The sequence below is a fragment of the Dama dama genome, chromosome 9 (genome assembly GCF_033118175.1).
Source record: "Dama dama isolate Ldn47 chromosome 9, ASM3311817v1, whole genome shotgun sequence".
Classification (NCBI taxonomy): Eukaryota; Metazoa; Chordata; class Mammalia; order Artiodactyla; family Cervidae; genus Dama; species Dama dama.
The window spans coordinates 3064798-3090254 of record NC_083689.1 but is presented as its reverse complement, the minus strand read 5'-3'; positions in this window follow the sequence as shown (position 1 = coordinate 3090254).

The window sequence follows — 25457 nt, the reverse complement described above, 5'->3', positions numbered from 1 at the left end:
GCAGAGCAATTCCGTATTCCACATCAAAAGTGAAAGGAGCCTTGATTTCCTTGATGGCACTCCAGAGAAAACCCAAGATCACTGTCCCTAGTCTAGAGGGATCCTGAGGTCACTGGAGCAACACGAAAGGGCTCCGTGGACCCCAAATCAACTGGAGATGAAAGCTTAGTCCCTGGCTTCAACTCAAGAGGAATACCAAGTTTCCACAAGCACCGCAAGAGGAGGCTTCTCTCAGCTACCGGTATGTGAGAGGGACCCTCAGATGGTGGCCTCAAGTGGAATGGACACCGAGGTGCTCTGACTGGAAATAAGGCCCGATATCAATGCAGTGAATTGAATGCAGGCTCGTCTTGCATCTCCCAAGACGAAGGGATGTCTGAATCCCCTGTGGAGACCACAGAGAAAGACCTAGATCTCCGCCTCATCGCGACCGGAGGCCTCGCATCCTTTGAAAACTCGAGAGGACCACGGAGATCAATGCTTCCAAAGGAGACGATGCCTGACTCCTCTTGAAAATGGATAGGAGTCCCAGGATCCCTGTGGCACGTGGAAAGGGACCCTGGGTCTCCCGCCTCACGTGGAGACGCGTCCCAATTGCCATGCCAAGACTCGAGGAGAATCCCGAGGTGTCCCTCGCACCTAGGCAGGAGTCCTGACGTCGCTGAACAAACACGTGTCTGGAAGGCCCCTCCACGTCGTAACTCGAGAATATACCCCAGGTTCCAGCCGCAAATCGCGAAAAACCATGAGACTTCCCCCTCGCCGCGAGATGAGGCCGGATTCCCCTGCACTGCGTGCAGAGCAATTCCGTGTTCCACATCAAACGTGAAAGGAGCCTTGATTTCCTTGATGGCACTCCAGAGAAAACCCAAGATCACTGTCTCAAGTCTAGAGGGATCCTGAGGTCACTGTAGCAACAAGAAAGGGCTCCGTGGACCCCAATTAACTCGAGATGAGAGCTTAGTCCCTGGCTTCGACTAAAGAGGAATACCAACTTTCCACAAGCACCTCAAGAGGAGGCTTCTCTCAGCTACAGGTATGTGAGAGGGACCCTGAGTTTGTGGCCTCAAGTGGAATGGACACCGAGATGCTCTGACTCGAAGTAAGGCTGTATATCCCTGCAGTGAATTCAATGCAGGCTCGTCTTGCATCTCCCAAGACGAAGGGTTGTCTGAATCCCCTGTGGAGACCACAGAGAAAGACCTAGTCCTCCCCCTCAACGCAACCGGAGGCCTCACATCCTTTGACAACTCGAGAGGTATGAGGAGATCAATGCTTCCAAAGGAGACGATGCCTGACACCTCTTGAAAATGGATAGGAGTCCCAGGATCCCTGTGGCACGTGGAAAGGGACCCTGGGTCTCCCGCCTCACGTGGAGACGCGTCCCAATTGCCATGCCAAGACTCGAGGAGAATCCCGAGGTGTCCCTCGCACCTAGGAAGGAGTCCTGACGTCGCTGAACAAACACGTGTCTGGAAGGGCCCTCCCCGTTGTAACTCGAGAATATAGCCCAGTTTCTGGCCGCAACTCGAGAAAAACCATGAGACTTCCCCCTCGCCGTGAGATGAGGCCCGATTCCCCTGCACTGCATGCCGAGCAATTCCGTGTTCCACATCAAACGTGAAAGGAGCCTTGATTTCCTTGATGGCACTCCAGAGAAAACCCAAGATCACTGTCTCAAGTCTAGAGGGATCCTGAGGTCACTGGAGCAACACGAAATTTTTCCGTGGACCCCAAATCAACTCGAGATGAGAGCTTAGTCCCTGGCTTCGACTCAAGAGGAATACCAACTTTCCACAAGCACCTCAAGAGGAGGCTTCTCTCAGCTACAGGAATGTGAGAGGGACCCTGAGTTTGTGGCCTCAAGTGGAATGGACACCGAGATGCTCTGACTCGAAATAAGGCCGGATGTCCCTGCAGTGAAGTGAATGCAGGCTCGTCTTGCTTCTCCCAAGACGAAGAGTTGTCTGAATAACCTGTGGAGACCACAGAGAAAGACCTAGTCCTCCGCCTCATCGCGACCGGAGGCCTGACATCCTTTGAAAATTCGAGAGGTATGCGGAGATCAATGCTTCCAAAGGAGAAGATGCCTGACTCCTCTTGAAAATGGATAGGAGTCCCAGGATCCCTGTGGCACTTGGAAAGGGACCCTGCGTCTCCCGCCTCACGTGGAGACGCGTCCCAATTGCCATGCCAAGACTCGAGGAGAATCCCGAGGTGTCCCTCGCACCTAGGAAGGAGTCCTGACGTCGCTGAAGAAACACGTGTCTGGAAAGGCCCTCCCCGTCATAACTCGAGAATATAGCCCAGGTTCCGGCCGCAAGTCGAGAAAAACCATTAGACTTCCCCCTCGCCGCGAGATGAGGCCCGATTACCCTGCACTGCGTGCAGAGCAATTCTGTGTTACACATCAAACGTGAAAGGAGCCTTGATTTCCTTGATGGCACTCCAGAGAAAACCCAAGATCACTGTCTCAAGTCTAGAGGGATCCTGAGGTCACTGGAGCAACACGAAAGGGCTCCGTGGACCCCAAATCAACTCGAGATGAGCGCTTAGTCCCTGGCTTCGACTCAAGAGGAATACCAACTTTCCACAAGACCCTCAAGAGGAGGTTTCTCTCAGCTACAGGTATGTGAGAGGGACCCTGAGATTGTGGCCTCAAGTGGAATGGACACAGAGATGCTCTGACTCGAAATAAGGCCCGATATCCCTGCAGTGAATTGAACGCACGCTCGTTTTGCATCTCCCAAGACGAAGGGATGTCTGAATCCCCTGTGGAGACCACAGAGAAAGACCTAGATCTCCGCATCATCGCGACCGGAGGCCTCACATCCTTTGAAAACTCGAGAGGTCCACGGAGATCAATGCTTCCAAAGGAGAAGATGCCTGACTCCTTTTGAAAATGGATAGGAGTCCCAGGATCCCTGTGGCACGTGGAAAGGGACCCTGGGTCTACTGCCTCATGTGGAGACGCGTCCCAATTGCCATGCCAAGACTCTACGAGAATCCCGAGGTGTCTTCGCACCTAGGCAGGAGTCCTGACGTCGCTGAACAAACACGTGTCTGGAAGGGCCCTCCCCATCGTAACTCGAGAATATACCCCAGGTTCTGGCCGCAAATAGAGAAAAACCATGAGACTTCCCCCTCGCCGCGAGATGAGGCCCGATTCCCCTGCACTGCGTACAGAGCAATTCCGTGTTCCACATCAAAAGTGAAAGGAGCCTTGATTTCCTTGATGCCACTCCAGACAAAACCCAAGATCACTGTCTCAAGTCTAGAGGGATCCTGAGGTCACTGGAGCAACACGAAATGGCTCCGTTGACCCCAAATCAACTCGAGATGAGAGCTTACTCCCTGGCTTCAACTCAAGAGGAATACCAACTTAACACAACCACCTCAAGAGGAGGCTTCTCTCAGCTACAGGTAAGTGAGAGGGACCCTCAGATTGTGGCCTCAAGTGGAATGGACACCGAGGTGCTCTGACTGGAAATAAGGCCCGATATCCCTGCAGTGAATTGAATGCAGGCTCGTCTTGCATCTCCCAAGAGGAAGGGATGTCTGAATCCCCTGTGGAGACCACAGAGAAAGACCTAGATCTCCGCCTCATCGCGACCGGAGGCCTCGCATCCTTTGAAAACTCGAGAGGTGCACGGAGATCAATGCTTCCAAAGGAGACGTTGCCTGACTCCTCTTGAAAATGGATAGGAGTCCCAGGATCCCTGTGGCACGTGGAAAGGGACCCTGGGTCTCCCGCATCACGTGGAGACGCGTCCCAGTTACCATGCCAAGACTCGAGGAGAATCCCCAGGAGTCCCTCACACCTAGGCAGGAGTCTTGACGTGGCTGAACAAACACGTGTCTGGAAGGGCCCTCCCCGTCGTAACTCGAGAATATACCCCAGGTTCCGGCCGCAACTCGAATAAAACCATGAGACTTCCCCCTCGCCGCGAGATGAGTCCCGATTCCCCTGCACTGCGTGCAGAGCAATTCCGTGTTCCACATCAAACTTGAAAGGAGCGTTGATTTCCTTGATGGCACTCCAGAGAAAACCCAAGATCACTGTCTCAAGTCTAGAGGTATCCTGAGGTAACTGGAGCAACAAGAAAGGGCTCCGTGGACCCCAAATCAACTCGAGATGAGAGCTTAGTCCCTGGCTTCGACTCAAGAGGAATACCAACTTTCCATAAGCACCTCAAGAGGAGGCTTCTCTCAGCTACAGTTATGTGAGAGTGACCCTGAATTTGTGGCCTCAAGTGTATTGGACACCGAGATGCTATGACTCGAAGGAAGGCCGGATATCCCTGCAGTGAATTGAATGCAGGCTCGTCTTGCATCTCCCAAGACGAAGGGATGTCTGAATCCCCTGTGGAGACGACAGAGAAAGACCTAGTCCTCCGCCTCATCGCGACCGGAGGCCTCACATCCTTTGAAAACTCGAGAGGTCTGCGGAGATCAATGCTTCCAAAGGATACAATGCCTGACTCCTCTTGAAAATGGATAGGAGTCCCAGGATCCCTGTGGCACGTGGAAAGGGACCCTGGGTCTCCCGCCTCACGTGGAGACGCGTCCCAATTGCCATGCCAAGACTCGAGGAGAATCCCGAGGTGTCCCTCGCACCTAGGCAGGAGTCCTGACGTCGCTGAACAAACACGTGTCTGGAAGGGCCCTCCCCGTCGTAACTCGAGAATGTACCCTAGGTTCCGACCGTAACTTGAGAAAAACCATGAGCCATCCCCCTTGCCGCGAGATGAGGCCCGATTCCCATGCACTGTGTGCAGAGCAATTCCATGTTCCACATCAAACTTGAAAGGAGCCTTGATTTCCTTGATGGCACTCCAGAGAAAACCCAAGATCACTGTCTCATGTCTAGAGGTATCCTGAGGTCACTGGAGCAATAAGAATGGGCTCCGTGGACCCCAAATCAACTCGAGATGAGAGCTTAGTCCCTGGCTTCGACTCAAGCGGAATATCAACTTTCCACAAGCACCTCAAGAGGAGGCTTCTTTCAGCTACAGGTATGTGAGAGGGACCCTGAGTTTGTGGCCTCAAGTGGAATGGACACCGAGATGCTCTGACTCGAAGTAAGGCCGGATATCCCTGCAGTGAATTGAATGCAGGCTCGTCTTGCATCTCCCAAGACGAAGGGATGTGTGATTCCCCTGTGGAGACCACAGAGAAAGACCGAGTTCTCCGTCTCATCGCGACCGGAGGCCTCACCTCCTTTGAAAACTCGAGAGGTCCGCGGAGATCAATGCTTCCAAAGGAGACGATGCCTGACTCCTGTTGAAAATGGATAGGAGTCCCAGGATCCCTGTGGCACGTGGAAAGGGACCCTGGGTCTCCCGTCTCACGTGGAGACGCGACCCAATTGCCATGCCAAGACTCGAGGAGAATCCCGAGGTTTTCCTGGCACCTAGGCAGGAGTCCTGACGTCGCTGAACAAACACATGTCTGGAAGGGCAATCCCCATCGTAACTCGAGAATATACGCCAGGTTCCGGCCGCAACTCGAGAAAAACCATGAGACTTTTGCCTCTCCTCAAGATGAGGCCCGATTCCCCTGCACTGCGTGCAGAGCAATTCCGTGTTCCACATTAAAAGTGAAAGGAGCCTTGATTTCCTTGATGGTACTCCAGAGAAAACCCAAGATCACTGTCTCAAGTCTAGAGGGATCCTGAGGTCACTGTAGCAACACGAAAGGGCTCCGTGGACACCAAATCAACTCGAGATGAGAGCTTAGTCCCTGGCTTCGACTCAAGAGGAATATCAACTTTCCACAAGCACCTCAAGAGGAGGCTTCTCTCAGCTACAGGTATGAGTGAGGAACCCTGAGTTTGTGGCCTCAAGTGGAATGGACACCGAGATGCTCTGACTCGATGTAAGGCCGGATATCCCTGCAGTGAATTGAATGCAGGCTCGTCTTGCATCTCCCAAGACGAAGGGATGTCTGAATCCCCTGTGGAGACAACAGAGAAGGAACTAGCTCTCCGCCTCATCGCGACCGGAGGCCTCACATCCTTTGAAACCTAGAGAGGTCCGCGGAGATCAATGCTTCCAAAGGAGACGATGCCTGACTCCTCTTGAAAATGGAAAGGAGTCCCAGGATCCCTGTGGCACGTGGAAAGGGACCCTGGGTCTCCCGCCTCACGTGGAGAGGCATCCCAATTGCCATCCCAAGACTCGAGGAGAATCCCGAAGTGTCCCTCGCACCTAGGTAGGAGTCCTGACGTCGCTGAACAAACACATGTCTGGAAGGGCCCTCCCAGTCGTAACTCGAGAATATACCCCAGGTTCCGGCCGCAACTCGAGGAAAACCATGAGACTTCCCCCTCGCCACGAGATGAGGCCCGATTCCCCTGCACTGCGTGTAGAGCAATTCCGTGTTCCACATCAAACGTGAAAGGAGCCTTGATTTCCTGGATGGCACTCCAGAGAAAACCCAAAATCACTGTCTCATATCTAGAGGGATCCTGAGGTCACTGTAACAACACGAAAGGGCTCCGTGGACCCCAAATCAACTCGAGATGAGAGCTTAGTCCCTGGCTTAGACTCAAGAGGAATACCAACTTTCCACAAGCACCTCAAGGGGAGGCTTCTCTAAACTACAGGTATGTGAGAGGGACCCTGAGTTTGTGGCCTCAAGTGGAATGGACACCGAGATGCTCTGTCTCGAAGTAAGGCCAGATATCCCTGCAGTGAATTGAATGCAGGCTCGTCTTGCATCTCCCAAGACGAAGGGATGTCTGAATCCCCTGTGGAGACTACAGAGAAAGAACTAGTTCTCCGCCTCATCGCGACCGGAGGCATCACCTCCTTTGAAAACTCGAGAGGTCTGTGGAGATCAATGCTTCCAAAGGAGACGATGCCTGACTCCTCTTGAAAATGGATAGGAGTCCCAGGATCCCTGTGGCACGTGGAAAGGGACCCTGGGTCTCCCGCCCCACGTGGAGACGCGTCCCAATTGCCATGCCAAGACTCGAGGAGAATCCCGAGGTGTCCCTCGCACCTAGGCAGGAGTCCTGACGTCGCTGAACAAACACGTGTCTGGAAGCGCCCTCCCCGTCGTAACTCGAGAATATACCCCAGATTCCGGCCGCAACTCGAGAAAAACCATGAGACTTCCCCCTCGCCGCGAGATGAGACCCGATTCCCCTGCACTGTGTGCAGAGCAATTCCGTGTTCCACAACAAACGTGAAAGGAGTGTTGATTTCCTTGATGGCACTCCAGAGAAAACCCAAAATCACTGTCTCAAGTCTAGAGGGATCCTGAGGTCACTGGAGCAAAAGGAAAGGGCTCCGTGGACCCCAAATCAACTCGAGATGAGAGCTTAGTCCCTGGCTTCGACTCAAGAGGAATACCAACTTTCCACAAGCACCTCAAGAGGAGGCTTCTCTCAGCTACAGGTACGTGAGAGAGCCCCTGAGTTTGTGTCCTCAAATGGAAGGACACCGAGATGCTCTGACTCCAAGTAAGGCCGGATATCCCTGCAGTGAATTGAATGCAGGCTCGTGTTGCATCTCCCAAGACGAAGGGATGTCTGAATCCCCTGTGGAGACGACAGAGAAAGACCTAGTCCTCCGCCTCATCGCGACCAGAGGCCTCACATCCTTTGAAAATTCGAGAGGTCAGCGGAGATCAATGCTTCCGAAGGAGACGATGCCTGACTCCTCTTGAAAATGGATAGGAGTCCCAGGATCCCTGTGGCACGTGGAAAGGGACCCTGGGTCTCCCGCCTCACGTGGAGAAGCGTCCAAATTGCCATGCCAAGACTCGAGGAGAATCCCGAGGTGTCCCGCGCACCTAGGCAGGAGTCCTGACGTCGCTGAACAAACACGTGTCTGGAAGGGCCCTCCCCATCGTAACTCGAGAATATACCCCAGGTTCCGCCCGCAACTCGAGAAAAACCATGAGACTTACCCCTCGCCGCGAGATGAGGCCCGATTCCCCTGCACTGCGTGTAGAGCAATTCCGAGTTCCACATCAAAAGTGAAAGGAGCCTTGATTTCCTTGATGGCACTCCAGAGAAAACCCAAGATCACTGTCTCAAGTCTAGAGGGATCCTGAGGTCACTGGAGCAACAGGAAAGGGCTCCGTGGACCCCAAATCCACTCGAGATGAGAGCTTAGACCCTGGCTTCGACTCAAGAGGAATATCAACTTTCCACAAGCACCTCAAGAGGAGGCTTCTCTCAGTTACAGGTATGTGAGAGGGACCCTGAGTTTGTGGCCTCAAGTGGAATGGACACCGAGATGCTCTGACTCGAAGTAAGGCCGGATATCCCTGCAGTGAATTGAATGCAGGCTCGTCTTGCATCTCCCAAGACGAAGGGATGTCTGAATCCCCTGTGGAGACAACAGAGAAAGACCGAGTTCTCCGCCTCATCGCGACCAGAGGCCTCACATCCTTTGAAAATTCGAGAGGTCCGCGGAGATCAATGCTTCCAAAGGTGACGATGCCTGACTCCTCTTGAAAATGGATAGGAGTCCCAGGATCCCTGTGGCACGTGGAAAGGGACCCTGGGTCTCCCGCCTCACGTGGAGACGCGTCCCCATTGCCATGCCAAGACTCGAGGAGAATCCCGAGGTGTCCCTCGCACCTAGGCAGGAGTCCTGACGTCGCTGAACAAACACGTGTCTGGAAGGGCCCTCCCCGTCGTAACTCGAGAATATATCCCAGGTTCCGGCCGCAACTCGAGAAAAACCATGAGATTTCTCCCTCGCCACGAGTTGAGGCCCGATTCCCCTGCACTGCATGCAGAGCAATTCCGTGTTCCACATCAAAAGTGAAAGGAGCCTTGATTTCCTTGATGGCACTCGAGAGAAAACCCAAGATCACTGTCCCTAGTCTAGAGGGATCCTGAGCTCACTGTAGCAACATGAAAGGGCTCCATGGACCCCAAATCAACTCGAGATGAGAGCTTAGTCCCTGGCTTCGACTCAAGAGGAATACCAACTTTGCACAAGCACCTCAAGAGGAGGCTTCTCTCAGCTACAGGTATGTGAGAGGGACCCTGAGTTTGTGGCCTCAAGTGGACAGGACACCGAGATGCTCTGACTCGACGTAAGGCCGGATATCCCTGCAGTGAATTGAATGCAGGCTCATCTTGCATCTTCCAAGACGAAGGGATGTCTGAATCCCCTGTGGAGACCACAGAGAAAAACCTAATTCTCCGCCTCATCGCGAACGGAGGCCTCACATCCTTTGAAAACTCGAGAGGTGCGCGGAGATCAATGCTTCCAAAGGAGACGATGCCTGACTCCTCTTGAAAATGGATAGGACTCCAAGGATCCCTGTGACACGTGGAAAGGGACCCTGGGTTTCCCGCCTCACGTGGAGACACGTCCCAATTGCCATGCCGGGACTCGAGGAGAATCCCGAGCTGTCCCCGCAGCTAGGCAGGAGTCCTGACGTCGCTGAACAAACACGTGTCTGGAAGGGCCCTCCCCGTCGTAACTCGAGAATATACCCCAGGTTCCGGCCGCAACTCGAGAAAAACCATGAGACTTCCCCCTCGCCGCGAGATGAGGCCCGATTCCCCTGCACTGCGTGCAGAGCAATTCCGAGTTCCACATCAAACGTGAAAGCAGCCTTGATTTCCTTGATGGCACTCCAGAGAAAACGCAAGATCACTGTCTCAAGTCTGGAGGGATCCTGAGGTCACTGGAGCAACACGAAAGTCCTCCGTGGACCCCAAATCAACTCGAGATGAGATCTTAGTCCCTGGCTTCGACTCAAGAGGAATACCAACTTTCCAAAAGCACCTCAAGAGGAGGCTTCTCTCAGCTACAGGTATGTGAGAGGGCCCCTGAGTTTGTGGCCTCAAGTGGAATGGACACCGAAATGCTCTGACTTCAAGTAAGGCCGGATATCTCTGCAGTGAATTGAATGCAGGCTCGTCTTGCATCTCCCAAGACGAAGGGATATCTGAATCCCCTGTGGAGATGACAGTGAAAGACCTAGTCCTCCGCCTCATCGCGACCAGAGGCCTCACATCCTTTGAAAATTCGAGAGGTCCACGGAGATCAATGTTTCCGAAGGGGACGATGCCTGACTCCTCTTGAAAATGGATAGGAGTCCCAAGATCCCTGTGGCACGTGGAAAGGGACCCTGGGTCTCCCGCCTCACGTGGAGACGCGTCCCAATTGCCATGCCAAGACTCGAGGAGAATCCCGAGGTGTCCCTCGCACCTAGGCAGGAGTCCTGATGTCGCTAAACAAACACGTGTCTGGAAGGGCCCTCCCCGTCGTAACTCGAGAATATACCCCTGGTTCCGCCCGCAACTCGAGAAAAACCATGAGACTTCCCCCTCGCCGCGAGATGAGGCCCGATTCCCCTTCACTGCATGCAGAGCAATGCCGTGTTCCACATCAAACGTGAAAGGAGCCTTGATTTCCTTGATGGCACACCAGAGAAAACCCAAGATCACTGTCTCATGTCTAGAGGGATCCTGAAGTCACTGGACCAACAGGAAAGGGCTCCGTGGACCGAAATCAACTTGAGATGAGAGCTTAGTCCCTGGCTTAGACTCAAGAGGAATACCAACTTTCCACAAGCACCTCAAGAGGAGGCTTCTCTCAGCTACAGGTATATTTGAGGGACCCCGAGTTTGTGGCCTCAAGTGCAATGGACACCGAGATGCTCTGACTCGACGTAAGGCCGGATATCCCTGCAGTGAATTGAATGCAGGCTCGTCTTGCATCTCCCAAGACGAAGGGATGTCTGAATCCCCTGTGGAGACCACAGAGAAAAACCTAATTCTCCGCCTCTTCGCGAGCGGAGGCCTCACATCCTTTGAAATTTCGAGAGGTCCGCGGAGATCAATGCTTCCAAAGGAGACGATGCCTGACTCCTCTTGAAAATGGATAGGAGTCCAAGGATCCCTGTGGCACGTGGAAAGGGACCCTGGGTCTCTCGCCTCATGTGGAGACGCGTCCCCATTGCCATGCCAAGACTCGAGGAGAATCCCGAAGTGTCCCTCGCACCTAGGCAGGAGTCCTGACGTCGCTGAACAAACACGTGTCTGGAAGGGCCCTCCCCGTCGTAACTCGAGAATATACCTCAGGTTCCGGCCGCAACTCGAGAAAAACCATGAGACTTCACCCTCGCCGCTGGATGAAGCCCGATTCCCCTGCACTGCGTTCAGAACAATTCCGTGTTCCACATCAAACGTGAAAGGAGCCTTGATTTCCTTGATGGCACTCCAGAGAAAACCCAAGATCACTGTCTCAAGTCTAGAGGGATCCTGAGGTCACTGGAGCAACACGAAAGGGCTCCGTGGACCCCAAATCAACTCGAGATGAGAGCTTAGTCCCTGGCTTCGACTCAAGAGGAATACCAACTTTCCACAAGCACCTCAAGAGGAGGCTTCTCTCAGCTACAGGTATGTGAGAGGGACCCTGAGTTTGTGGCCTCAAGTGGAATGGACACCGAGATGCTCTGACTCGAAGTAAGGCTGGATATCCCTGCAGTGAATTGAATGCAGGCTCTTCTTGCGTTTCCCAAGACGAAGGGATGTCTGAATCCCCTGTGGAGACCACAGAGAAAGACCGAGTTCTCCGCCTCATCGCGACCAGAGGTCTCACATCCTTTGAAAACTCGAGAGGTCCGTGGAGATCAATGCTTCCAAAGGAGACGATGCCTGACTCCTCTTGAAAATGGATAGGAGTCCCAGGATCCCTGTGGCACGTGGAAAGGGACCCTGGGTCTCCCGCCTCACGTGGAGACGCGTCCAAATTTCCATGCCAAGACTCGAGGAGAATCCCGAGGTGTCCCTAGCACCTACGCAGGTATCCTGACGTTGCTGAACAAACACGTGTCTGGAAGGTCCCTCCCCATCGTAACTCGAGAATATACCCCAGGTTCTGGCCGCAACTCGAGAAAAACCATGAGATTTCCCCCTCGCCGCGAGTTGAGGCCCGATTCCCCTGCACTGCATGCAGAGCAATTCTGTGTTTCACATCAAACGTGAAAGGAGCCTTGATTTCCTTGATGACACTCCAGAGAAAACCCAAGATCACTGTTTCAAGTCTAGAGGGAACCTGAGGTCACTGGACCAACAGGAAAGGGCTCCGTGGACCGAAATCAACTCGAAATGAGAGCTTAGTCCCTGGCTTAGACTCAAGAGGAATACCAACTTTCCACAAGCACCTCAAGAGGAGGCTTCTCTCAGCTACAGGTATGTGAGAGGGACCCTGAGTTTGTGGCCTCAAGTGGAATGGACACCGAGATGCTCTGACTCTAAGTAAGGCCGGATATCCCTGCAGTGAATTGAATGCAGGCTCGTCTTGCATCTCCCAAGACGAAGGGATGTCTGAATCCCCTGTGGAGACCACAGAGAAAGACCGAGTTCTCCGCCTCATCGCGACCGGAGGCCTCACATCTTTTGAAAACTCGAGAGGTCTGCGGAGATCAACGCTTCCAAAGGAGACGATGCCTGACTCCTCTTGAAAATGGATAGGAGTCCCAGGATCCCTGTGGCACGTGGAAAGGGACCCTGGGTCTCATGCCTCACGTGGAGACGCATCCCAATTGCCATGCCAAGACTCGAGGAGAATCCTGAGGTGTCCCTCGCACCTAGGCAGGAGTCCTGACTTCGCTGAACAAACACATGTCTGGAAGGGACCTCCCCGTCACAACTCGAGAATATACCCCAGGTTCCGGCCGCAACTCGAGAAAAACCATGAGACTTCCCCCTCGCCGCGAGATGAGGCCCGATTCAACTGCCCTGCGTGCAGAGCAATTCCGTATTCCACATCAAAAGTGAAAGGAGCCTTGATTTCCTTGATGGCACTCCAGAGAATACCCAAGATCACTGTCTCTAGTCTAGAGGGATCCTGAGGTCACTGTAGCAACACGAAAGTGCTCCGTGGACCCCAAATCAACTCGAGATGAGAGCTTAGTCCCTGGCTTCGACTCAAGAGGAATACCAACTTTCCACAAGCAGCTCAAGAGGAGGCTTCTCTCAGCTACAGATATGTGAGAGGGCCCCTGAGTTTGTGGCCTCAAGTGGAATGGACACCGAAATGCTCTGACTCGACGTAAGGCCGGATATCCCTGCAGTGAATTGAATGCAGGCTCGTCTTGCATCTCCCAAGACGAAGGGATGTCTGAATCCCCTGTGGAGACCACAGAGAAAAACCTAATTCTCCGCCTTATCGCGAGCGGAGGCCTCACATCCTTTGAAAACTGGAGAGGTCCGCGGAGATCAATGCTTCCAAAGGAGACGATGCCTGACTCCCCTTGAAAATGGATAGGAGTCCCAGGAAACCTTTGGCACGTGGAAAGGGACCCTGGGTCTCCCGCCTCACGTGGAGACACGTCCCCATTGCCATGCCAAGACTCGAGGAGAATCCCGAGGTGTCCCTCGCACCTAGGCAGGAGTCCTGACGTCGCTGAACAAACACGTGTCTGGAAGGGCCCTCCCCGTCGTAACTCGAGAGTATATCCCAGGTTCCGGCCGCAACTCGAGAAAAACCATGAGACTTCCCCCTCGCAGCGAGATGAGGCCCGATTCCCCTGCACTGCGTGCAGAACAATTCCGTGTTCCACATCAAACGTGAAAGGAGCCTTGATTTCCTTGATGGCACTCCAGAGAAAACCCAAGATCACTGTCTCAAGTCTAGAGGGATCCTGAGGTCACTGGAGCAACACGAAAGGGCTCCGTGGACCCGAAATCAACTCGAGATGAGAACTTAGTCCCTGGCTTCGACTCAAGAGGAATACCAACTTTCCACAAGCATCTCAAGGGGAGGCTTCTCTCAGCTACAGGTATATTTGAGGGACCCCGAGTTTGTGGCCTCAAGTGGAATGGACACCGAGATGCTCTGACTCGATGTAAGGCCGGATATCCCTGCAGTGAATTGAATGCAGGCTCGTCTTGCATCTCCCAAGACGAAGGGATGTCTGAATCCCCTGTGGAGACCACAGAGAAAAACCTAATTTTCCGCCTCATCGCGAGCGGAGGCCTCACATCCTTTGAAAACTCGAGAGGTCTGCAGAGATCTATGCTTCCAAAGGAGACGATGCCCGACTCCACTTGAAAATGGATAGGAGTCCCAGGATCCCTGTGGCACGTGGAAAGGGACACTGGGTTTCATGCCTCACGTGGAGACGCATCCCAATTGCCATGCCAAGACTCGAGGAGAATCCCGAGGTGTCCCTCGCACCTAGGCAGGAGCCCTGACGTCGCTGAACAAACACATGTCTGGAAGGGACCTCCCCGTCGTAACTCGAGAATATACCCCAGGTTCCGGCCGCAACTCGAGAAAAACCATGAGACTTCCCCCTCGCCGCGAGATGAGGCCCGATTCCCCTGCCCTGCGTGCAGAGCAATTCCGTAATCCACATCAAAAGGGAAAGGAGCCTTGATTTCCTTGATGGCACTCCAGAGAAAACCCAAGATCACTGTCTCAAGGCTAGAGGGATCCTGAGGCCACTGTAGCAACACGAAAGTGCTCCGTGGACCCCAAATCAATTCGAGATGAGAGCTTAGTCCCTGGCTTCGACTCAAGAGGAATAGCAACTTTCCACAAGCACCTCAAGAGGAGGCTTCTCTCAGCTACAGGTATGTGAGAGGGCCCCTGAGTTTGTGGCCTCAAGTGGAATGGACACCGAGATGCTCTGACTCGACGTAAGGCCGGATATCCCTTCAGTGAATTGAATGCAGGCTCGTCTTGCATCTCCCAAGACGAAGGGATGTCTGAATTCCCTGTGGAGACCACAGAGAAAAACCAAATTCTCCGCCTCATCGCGAGCGGAGGCCTCACATCCTTTGAAAACTCGAGAGGTCCGCGGAGATCAATGCTTCCAAAGGAGACGATGCCTGACTCCTCTTGAAAATGGATAGGAGTCCAAGGATCCCTGTGGCACGTGGAAAGGGACCCTGGGTCTCCCGCCTCACGTGGAGACGCGTCCCCATTGCCATGCCAGGACTCGAGGAGAATCCCGAGCTGACCCTCGCACCTAGGCAGGAGTCCTGAGGTCGCTGAACAAACACGTGTCTGGAAGGGCCCTCCCCGTCGTAACTCGAGAATATACCCAAGGTTCCGGCCGCAACTCGAGAAAAACCATGAGGCTTCCCCCTCGCCGCGAGATGAGGCCCGATTCCCCTGCACTGCGTGCAGAGCAATTCCGAGTTCCACATCAAACGTGAAAGGAGCGTTGATTTCCTTGATGGCACTCCAGAGAAAACCCAAGATCACTGTCTCAAGTCTAGAGGGATCCTGAGGTCACTGGAGCAAAACGAAAGTCCTCCGTGGACCCCAAATCAACTCGAGATGAGATCTTAGTCCCTGGCTTCGACTCAAGAGGAATACCAACTTTCCAAAAGCACCTCAAGAGGAGGCTTCTCTCAGCTACAGGTAGGTGAGAGGGTCCCTGAGTTTGTGGCCTCAAGTGGAATGGACACCGAGATGCTCTGACTCCAAGTAAGGCCAGATATCCTTGCAGTGAATTGAATACAGGCTCGTCTTGCATCTCCCAAGACGAAGGGATGTCTGAATCCCCTGTGGAAACGACAGTGAAAGACCTAGTCCTCCGCCTCATCGCGACCAGAGGCCTCACATCCTTTGAAAATTCGAGAGGTCCGCGGAGATCAATGCTTCCGAAGGAGACGATGCCTGACTCCTCTTGAAAATGGATAGGAGTCCCAGGATCCCTGTGGCACGTGGAAAGGGACCCTGGGTCTCCCGCCTCCCGTGGAGACGCGTCCCCTTTGCCATGCCAAGATTCGAGGAGAATCCCGAGGTGTCCCTCGCACCTAGGCAGGAGTCCTGACGTCGCTGAACAAACACGTGTCTGGAAGGGCCCTCCCCGTCGTAACTCGAGAATATACCCCAGGTTCCGGCCGCAACTCGAGAAAAACCATGAGACTTCCCCCTCGCCGCTGGATGATGCCCGATTCCCCTGCACTGCGTGCAGAGCAATTCCGTGTTCCACATCAAACGTGAAAGGAGCCTTGATTTCCTTGATGGCACTCCAGAGAAAACCCAAGATCACTGTCTCAAGTCTAGAGGGATCCTGAGGTCACTGGAGCAACACGAAAGGGCTGCGTGGACCCCAAATCAACTCGAGATGAGAGCGTAGTCCCTGGCTTCGACTCAAGAGGAATACCAACTTTCCACAAGCACCTCAAGGGGAGTCTTCTCTCAGCTACAGGTATGTGAGAGGGACCCTGAGTTTGTGGCCTCAAGTGGAATGGACACCGAGATGCTCTGACTCTAAGTCAGGCCGGATATCCCTGCAGTGAATTGAATGCAGGCTCGTCTTGCATCTCCCAAGACGAAGGGATGTCTGAATCCCCTGTGGAGATGACAGTGAAAGACCTAGTCCTCCGCCTCATCGCGACCAGAGGCCTCACATCCTTGGAAAATTCGAAAGGTCCGCGGAGATCAATGCTTCCGAAGGAGACGATGCCTGACTCCTCTTGAAAATGGATAGGAGTCCCAGGATCCCTGTGGCACGTGGAAAGGGACCCTGGGTCTCCCGCCTCACGTGGAGACGCGTCCAAATTGCCATGCCAAGACTCGAGGAGAATCCCGAGGGGTCCCTCGCATCTAGGCAGTAGTCCTGATGTCGCTTAACAAACATGTGTCTGGAAGGGCCCTCCCCGTCGTAACTCGAGAATATACCCCAGGTTCCGCCCGCAACTCGAGAAAAACCATGAGACTTCCCCCTCGCCGCGAGATGAGGCCCGATTCCCCTGCACTGCGTGCAGAGCAATTCCGTGTTCCACATCAAAAGTGAAAGGAGCCTTGATTTCCTTGATGGCACTCCAGAGAAAACCCAAAATCACTGTCTCAAGTCTAGAGGGATCCTGAGGTCACTGGAGCAACAGGAAAGGGCTTCGTGGACCCCAAATCAACTCGAGATGAGAGCTTAGTCCCTGGCTTCGACTCAAGAGGAATATCAACTTTCCACAAGCACCTCAAGAGGAGGCTTCTCTCAGCTACAGGTATGTGAGAGGGCCCCTGAGTTTGTGGCCTCAAGTGGAATGGACACCGAGATGCTCTGACTCGAAGTAAGGCCAGATATCCCTGCAGTGAATTGAATGCAGGCTCGTCTTGCATCTTCCAAGACGAAGGGATGTCTGAATCCCCTGTGGAGACCACAGAGAAAGACTTAATTTTCTGCCTCATCGCGACCAGAGGCCTCACATCCTTTGAAAATTCGAGAGGTCCGCTTAGATCAATGCTTCCAAAGGAGACGATGCCTGACTCCTCTTGAAAATGGATAGGAGTCCCAGGATCCCTGTGGCACGTGGAAAGGGACCCTGGGTCTCTCGCCTCATGTGGAGACGCGTCCCCATTGCCATGCCAAGACTCGAGGAGAATCCCGAGGTGTCCCTCGCACCTAGGCAGGAGTCCTGACGTTGCTGAACAAACACGTGTCTGGAAGGGCCCTCCCCGTCGTAACTCGAGAATATACCCCAGGCTCCGGCCGCAACTCGAGAAAAACCATGAGACTTAACCCTCGCCGCTGGATGAAGCCCGATTCCCCTGCACTGCGTGCAGAACAATTCCGTGTTCCACATCAAACGTGAAAGGAGCCTTGATTTCCTTGATGGCACTCCAGAGAAAACCCAAGATCACTGTCTCAAGTCTAGAGGGATCCTGAGGTCACTGGAGCAACACGAAAGGGCTCCGTGGACCCCAAATCAACTCGAGATGAGAGCTTAGTCCCTGGCTTCGACTCAAGAGGAATACCAACTTTCCACATGCACCTCAAGGGGAGGCTTCTCTCAGCTACAGGTATGTGAGAGGGACCCTGAGTTTGTGGCCTCAAGTGGAATGGACACCGAGATGCTCTGACTCGAAGTAAGGCCGGATATCCCTGCAGTGAATTGAATGCAGGCTCGTCTTGCATCTCCAAGACGAAGGGATGTCTGAATCCCCTGTGGAGACCACAGAGAAAGACCTAGTCCTCCGCCTCATCGCGACCGGAGGCCTCACATCCTTTGAAAACTCGAGAGGTCTGCAGAGATCAATGCTTCCAAAGGAGACGATGCCCGACTCCTCTTGAAAATGGATAGGCGTCCCAGCATCCCTGTGGCACGTGGAAAGGGAGCCTGGGTCTCATGACTCACGTGGAGACGCATCCCAATTGCCATGCCAAGACTCGAGGAGAATCCCGAGGTGTCCCTCGCACCTAGGCAGGAGTCCTGACGTCGCTGAACAAACACATGTCTGGAAGGGACCTCCCCGTCGTAACTCGAGAATATACCCCAGGTTCCGGCCGCAACTCGAGAAAAACCATGAGACTTCCCCCTCGCCGCGAGATGAGGCCTGATTCCCCTGCCCTGCGTTGAGAGCAATTCCGTATTCCACATCAAAAGTGAAAGGAGCCTTGATTTCCTTGATGGCACTCCAGAGAAAACCCAAGATCACTGTCTCTAGTCTAGAGGGATCCTGAGGTCACTGTAGCAACACGAAAGGGCTCCGTGGACCCCAAATCAACTCGAGATGAGAGCTTAGTCCCTGGCTTCGACTCAAGAGGAATACCAACTTTCCACAAGCACCTCTAGAGGAGGCTTCTCTCAGCTACAGGTATGTGAGAGGGCCCCTGAGTTTGTGGCCTCAAGTGGAATGGACACGGAGATGCTCTGACTCGAAGTAAGGCCGGATATCCCTGCAGTGAATTGAATGCAGGCTCGTCTTGCATCTCCCAAGACGAAGGGATGTCTGAATCCCCTGTGGAGACCACAGAGAAAGACCTAATTTTCTGCCTCATCGCGACCAGAGGCCTCACATCGTTTGAGAACTCGAGAGGTCCGCTTAGATCAATGCTTCCAAAGGAGACGATGCCTGACTCCTCTTGAAAATGGATAGGAGTCCCAGGATCCCTGTGGCACGTGGAAAGGGACCCTGGGTCTCTCGCCTCATGTGGAGACGCGTCCCCATTGCCATGCCAAGACTCGAGGAGAATCCCGAGGTGTCCCTCGCACCTAGGCAGGAGTCCTGACGTTGCTGAACAAACACGTGTCTGGAAGGGCCCTCCCCGTCGTAACTCGAGAATATACCCCAGGTTCCGGCCGCAACGCGAGAAAAACCATGAGACTTCCCCCTCGTCGCTGGATGAAGCCTGATTCCCCTGCACTGCGTGCAGAACAATTCCGTGTTCCACATCAAACGTGAAAGGAGCCTTGATTTCCTTGATGGCACTCCAGAGAAAACCCAAGATCACTGTCTCAAGTCTAGAGGGATCCTGAGGTCACTGGAGCAACACGAAAGGGCTCCGTGGACCCCAAATCAACTCGAGATGAGAGCTTAGTCCCTGGCTTCGACTCAAGAGGAATACCAACTTTCCAAAAGCACCTCAAGGGGAGGCTTCTCTCAGCTACGGGTATGTGAGAGGGACCCTGAGTTTGTGGCCTCAAGTGGAATGGACACCGAGATGCTCTGACTCGAAGTAAGGCCGGATATCCCTGCAGTGAATTGAATGCAGGCTCGTCTTGCATCTCCAAGACGAAGGGATGTCTGAATCCCCTGTGGAGACCACAGAGAAAGACCGAGTTCTCCGCCTCATCGCGACAGGAGGCCTCACATCCTTTGAGAACTCGAGAGGTCCGCGGAGATCAATGCTTCCAAAGGAGACGATGCCTTACTCCTCTTGAAAATGGATAGGAGTCCCAGGATCCCTGTGGCACTTGGAAAGGGACCCTGGGGCTCATGCCTCACGTGGAGACTCGTCCCAATTGCCATGCCAAGACTCGAGGAGAATCCCGAGGTGTCCCTCGCACCTAGGCAGGAGTCCTGACGTCGCTGAACAAACACGTGTCTGGAAGGGACCTCCCCATCGTAACTCGAGAATATACCCCAGGTTCTGCCCGCAACTCGAGTAAAACCATGAGACTTCCCCCTCGCCGCGAGATGAGGCCCGATTCCCCTGCCCTGCGTGCAGAGCAATTCCGTATTCCACATCAAAAGTGAAAGGAGCCTTGATTTCCTTGATGGCACTCCAGAGAAAACCCAAGATCACTGTCCCTAGTCTAGAGGGATCCTGAGGTCGCTGTAGCAACACGAATGGGCTCCATGGACCGCAAATCAACTCGAGATGAGAGCTTAGTCCCTGGCTTCGACTCAAGAGGAAAACCAACTTTCTACAAGCAGCTCAAGAGGAGGCTTCTCTCAGCTACAGGTAAGTGAGAGGGCCCCTGAGTTTGTGGCCTCAAGTGGAATGGACACCGAGATGCTCTGACTCGAAGTAAGGCCGGATATCCCTGCAGTGAATTGAATGCAGGCTCGTCTTGCATCTCCCATGACGAAGGGATGTCTGAATCCCCTGTTCAGACCACAGAGAAAAACCTAATTCCCCGCCTCATCGCGAGCGGAGGCCTCACATCCTTTAAAAACTCGAGAGGTCCGCGGAGATCAATGCTTCCAAAGGAGACGATGCCTGACTCCTCTTGAAAATGGATAGGAGTCCCAGGATCCATGTGGCACGTGGAAAGGGACCCTGGGTCTCCCGCCTCACGTGGAGATGCGTCCCAATTGCCATGCCAAGACTCGAGGATAATCCCGAGGTGTCCCTCGCACCTAGGCAGGAGTCCTGACGTCGCTGAACAAACACGTGTCTGGAAGGGACCTCCTCGTCGTAACTCGAGAATATACCCCAGGTTCCGGCCGCAACTCGAGAAAAACCATGAGACTTCCCCCTAGCCGCGAGATGAGGCCCGATTCCCCTGCACTGCGTGCAGAGCAATTCCGTGTTCCACATCAAACGTGAAAGGAGCCTTGATTTCCTTGATGGCACTCCAGAGAAAACCCAAGATCACTGTCTCAAGTCTAGAGGGATCCTGAGGTCACTGGAGCATCATGAAAGTTCTCCGTGGACCCCAAATCAACTCGAGATGAGAGCTTAGTCCCTGGCTTCGACTCAAGAGGAATACCAACTTTCCAAAAGCACCTCAAGAGGAGGCTTCTCTCAGCTACAGGTATGTGAGAGGGACCCTGAGTTTGTGGCCTCAAGTGGAATGGACACCGAGATGCTCTGACTCGAAGTAAGGCCGGATATCCCTGCAGTGAATTGAATGCAGGCTCATCTTGCATCTCCCAAGACGAAGGAAGTCTGAATCCGCGGTGGAGACCACAGAGAAAGTCCTAGTCCTCCGCCTCATCGCGACCGGAGGCCTCACATCCTTTGAAAACTCGAGAGGTCCGCGGAGATCAATGCTTCCAAAGGAGACGATGCCTGACTCCTCTTGAAAATTGATAGGAGTCCCAGGGTCCCTGTGGCACGTGGAAAGGGACACTGGGTCTCCCGCCTCACGTGGAGACGCGTCCCAATTGCCATGCCAAGACTCGAGGAGAATCCCGAGGTGTCCCTCGCACCTAGGCAGGAGTCCTGACGTCGCTGAACAAACACGTGTCTGGAAGGGCCCTCCCCGTCGTAACTCGAGAATATACCCCAGATTCCGGCCGCAACTCGAGAAAAACCATGAGACTTCCCCCTCGCCAATACATGAGGCCCGATTCCCCTGCACTGCATGCAGAGCAATTCCGTATTCCACATCAAAAATGAAAGGAGCCTTGATTTCTTTGATGGCACGCCAGAGAAAACCCAAGATCACTGTCTCAAGTCTAGAGGGATCCTGAGGTCAATGGAGCAACACGAAAGGGCTCCGTGGACCCCAAATCAACTCGAGATGAGAGCTTAGTCCCTGGCTTAGACTCAAGAGGAATACCAACTTTCCACAAGCACCTCAAGAGGAGGCTTCTCTCAGCTAATGGTATGTGAGAGGGACCCTGAGTTTGTGGCCTCAAGTGGAATGGACACCGAGATGCTCTGACTCGAAATAAGGCCGGATATCCCTGCAGTGAATGGAATGCAGGCTCGTCTTGCATCTCCCAAGACGAAGGGATGTCTGAAACCCCTGAGCAGACCACAGAGAAAGACCTAGTCCTCCTCCTCATCGCGACCTGTGGCCTCACATTCTTTGAAAACTCGAGATGTCAGCGGAGATCAATGCTTCCAAAGGAGACGATGCCTGACTCCTCTTGAAAATGGATAGGAGTCCCAGGATCCCTGTGGCACGTGGAAAGGGACCCTGGGTCTTCCGCCTCACGTGGAGACGCGTCCCAATTGCCATGCCAAGACTCGAGGAGAATCCCGAGGTGTCCCTCGCACCTAGGCAGGAGTGCTGACGTCGCTGAACAAACACGTGTCTGGAAGGGCCCTCCCCGTCATAACTCGAGAATATACCCCAGGTTCCGGCCGCAACTCGAGAAAAACCATGAGACTTCCCCCTCGCCGCGAGATGAGGCCCGATTCCCCTGCACTACGTGCAGAGCAATTCCGTGTTCCACATCAAACGTGAAAGGAGCCTTGATTTCCTTGATGGCACTCCAGAGAAAACCCAAGATCACTGTCTCAAGTCTAGAGGGATCCTGAGGTCACTGGAGCAACACGAAAGGGCTCCGTGGACCCCAAATCAACTCGAGATGAGAGCTTAGATCCTGGTTTCGAGTCAAGAGGAATACTAACTTTCCACAAGCACCTCAAGAGGAGGCTTCTCTCTGCTAAAGGTATGTGAGAGGGACCCTGAGTTTGTGGCCTAAGGTGGAATGGACACCGAGATGCTCTGACTCGAAGTAAGGCCACATATCCCTGCAGTGAATTGAATGCAGGCTCGTCTTGCATCTCCCAAGACGAAGGGATGTCTGAATCCCCTGTGGAGACCACAGAGAAAGACCTAGTCCTCCGCCTCATCGTGACCGGAGGCCTCATATCCTTTGAAAACTCGAGAGGTCTGCAGAGATCAATGCTTCCAAAGGAGACTATGCCTGACTCCTCTGGAAAATGCATAGGCGTCCCAGGATCCCTGTGGCACGTGGAAAGGGACACTGGGTCTCCCGCCTCACGTGGAGACGCGTCCCAATTGCCATGCCAAGACTCGAGGAGAATCCCGAGTTGTCCCTCGCACCAAGGTAGGATTCCTGACGTCGCTCAACAAACACGTGTCTGGAAGGGCCCTCCCCGTTGTAACTCGAGAATATACCCCAGGTCCTGGCTGCAACTCGAGAAAAACCATGAGACTTCCCCCTCGCCGCGAGATGAGGGCCGATTTCCCTGCACTGCTTGCAGAGCAGTTCCGTGTTCCACATCAAACGTGAAAGGAGCCTTGATTTCCTTGATGGCACTCCAGAGAAAACCCAAGATCACTGTCTCAAGTCTAGAGGGATCCTGAGGTCACTGGAGCACCAAGAAAGGGCTCCGTGGACCCCAAATCAACTCGAGATGAGAGCTTTGTCCCTGGCTTATAGTCAAGAGGAATACCAAGTTTCCACAAGCACATCAAGACGAGGCTTCTCTCAGCTACAGGTATGTGAGAGGGACCCTGAGTTTGTGGCCTCAGGTGGAATGGACACCGAGATGCTCTGACTCGAAGTAAGGCCGGATATCCGTCCAGTGATTTGAGTGCAGGCTCGTCTTGCATCTCCCAAGACGAAGGGATGTCTGAATCCCCTGTGGAGACCACAGAGAAATACCTAGTTCTCCGCCTCAACGCGAACGGAGGCCTCACATCCTTTGAAAACTCGAGAGGTGCGCGGAGATGAATGCTTCCAAAGGAGACGATGCCTGACTCCCCTTGAAAATGCATAGGAGTCCCAGGATATCTGTGGCACGTGGAAAGGGACCCTGGGTCTCCCGCCTCACGTGGAGACGCGTCCCAATTGCCATGCTAAGACTCGAGCAGAATCCCTAGGTGTCCCTCGCACCTAGGCAGGAGTCCTGACGTCGCTGAACAAACACGTGTCTGTAAGGGCCCTCCCCATCGTAAATCAAGAATATACCCCAGGTTCCGGCCGTAACTCGAGAAAAACCATGAGAGTTCCCCCTCTCCGCGACATGATGCCCGATTCCCCTTCACTGCGTGCAGAGCAATTCCGTGTTCCAAATCAAACGTGAAAGGAGCCTTGATTTCCTTGATTGCACTCCAGAGAAAACCAAGATCACTGTCTCAAGTCTAGAGGGATCCTGAGGTCACTGGAGCAACAGGAAAGGGCTCCGTGGACCACAAATCAACTCGAGATGAGAGTTTAGTCCCTGGCTTCGACTCAAGAGGAATACCAACTTTCCACAAGCACCTCAAGAGGAGGCTTCTCTCAGCTACAGGTATGTGAGAGGGACCCTGAGTTTGTGGCCTCAAGTGGAATGGACACCGAGATGCTCTGACTCGAATGAAGGCCGGATATCCCTGCAGTGAATTGAATGCAGGCTCGTCTTGCATCTCCCAAGATGAAGGGTTGTCTGAATCCCCTGTGGAGACCACAGAGAAAGACCTAGTCCTCCGCATCAACGCAAACGGAGGCCTCATATCCTTTGAAAACTCGAGAGGTCCGCGGAGATCAATACTTCCAAAGGAGACGATGCCTGACTCCTCTTGAAAATGGATAAGAGTCCCAGTATCCCTGTAGCACGTGGAAAGGGACCTTGGGTCTCCCGCCTCACGTGGAGACGCATCCCAATTGCCATGCCAAGACTCGAGGAGAATCCCGAGGTGTCCCTCGCACCTAGGCAGGAGTCCTGACGTCGCTGAACAAACACGTGTCCGGAAGGGCCCTCCCCATCGTAACTCGAGAATATACCCCAGGTTCCGGCCGCAACTCGAGAAAAACCATGAGACTTCCCCCTCGCCGCGAGATGAGGCCCGATTCCCTTGCACTGCGTGCAGCACAATTCCGTGTTCGACATCAAACGTGAAAGCAGCGTTGATTTCCTTGACGGCACTCCAGAGAAAACTCAAGATGACTGTCTCAAGTCTAGAGGGATCCTGAGGTCACTGGAGCAACACGAAAGGGCTCCGTGGACCCCAAATCAACTCGAGATGAGAGCTTAGTCCCTGGCTTCAACTGAAGAGGAATACCAAGTTTCCACAAGCACCTCAAGAGGAGGCTTCTCTGAGCTACATGTATGTGATAGCGACCATGATTTTGTGGCCTCAAGTGGAATGGACACTGAGATGCTCTGACTTGAGGTAAGGCCGGATATCGCTGCAGTGAATTGAATGCAGGCTCGTCTTGCATCTCCCAAGACGAAGGGATGTCTGAATCCCCTGTGGAGACCACAGAGAAAGACCTAATTCTTCCCCTCATCGCGACCGGAGGCCTCGCATCCTTTGAAAACTTGAGGGGTCCGCGGAGATCAATGCTTCCAAAGGAGACGATGCCTGACTCCTCTTGAAAATTGATAGGAGACCCAGGATCCCTGTGGCACGTGGAAAGGGACCCTGGGTCTCCCGCCTCACGTGGGGACGCGTCCCAATTGCCATGGCAAGACTCGAGGAGAATCCCGAGGTGTCCCTCGCACCTAGGCAGGAGTCCTGATGTCGCTGAACAAACATGTGTCTGGAAGGGCCCTCCCCGTCGTAACTCAAGAATATACCCCAAGTTCTGGCCACAACTCTAGAAAAATTATGAGACTTCCCCCTCGCCGCGAGATGAGGCCAGATTTCACTGAAG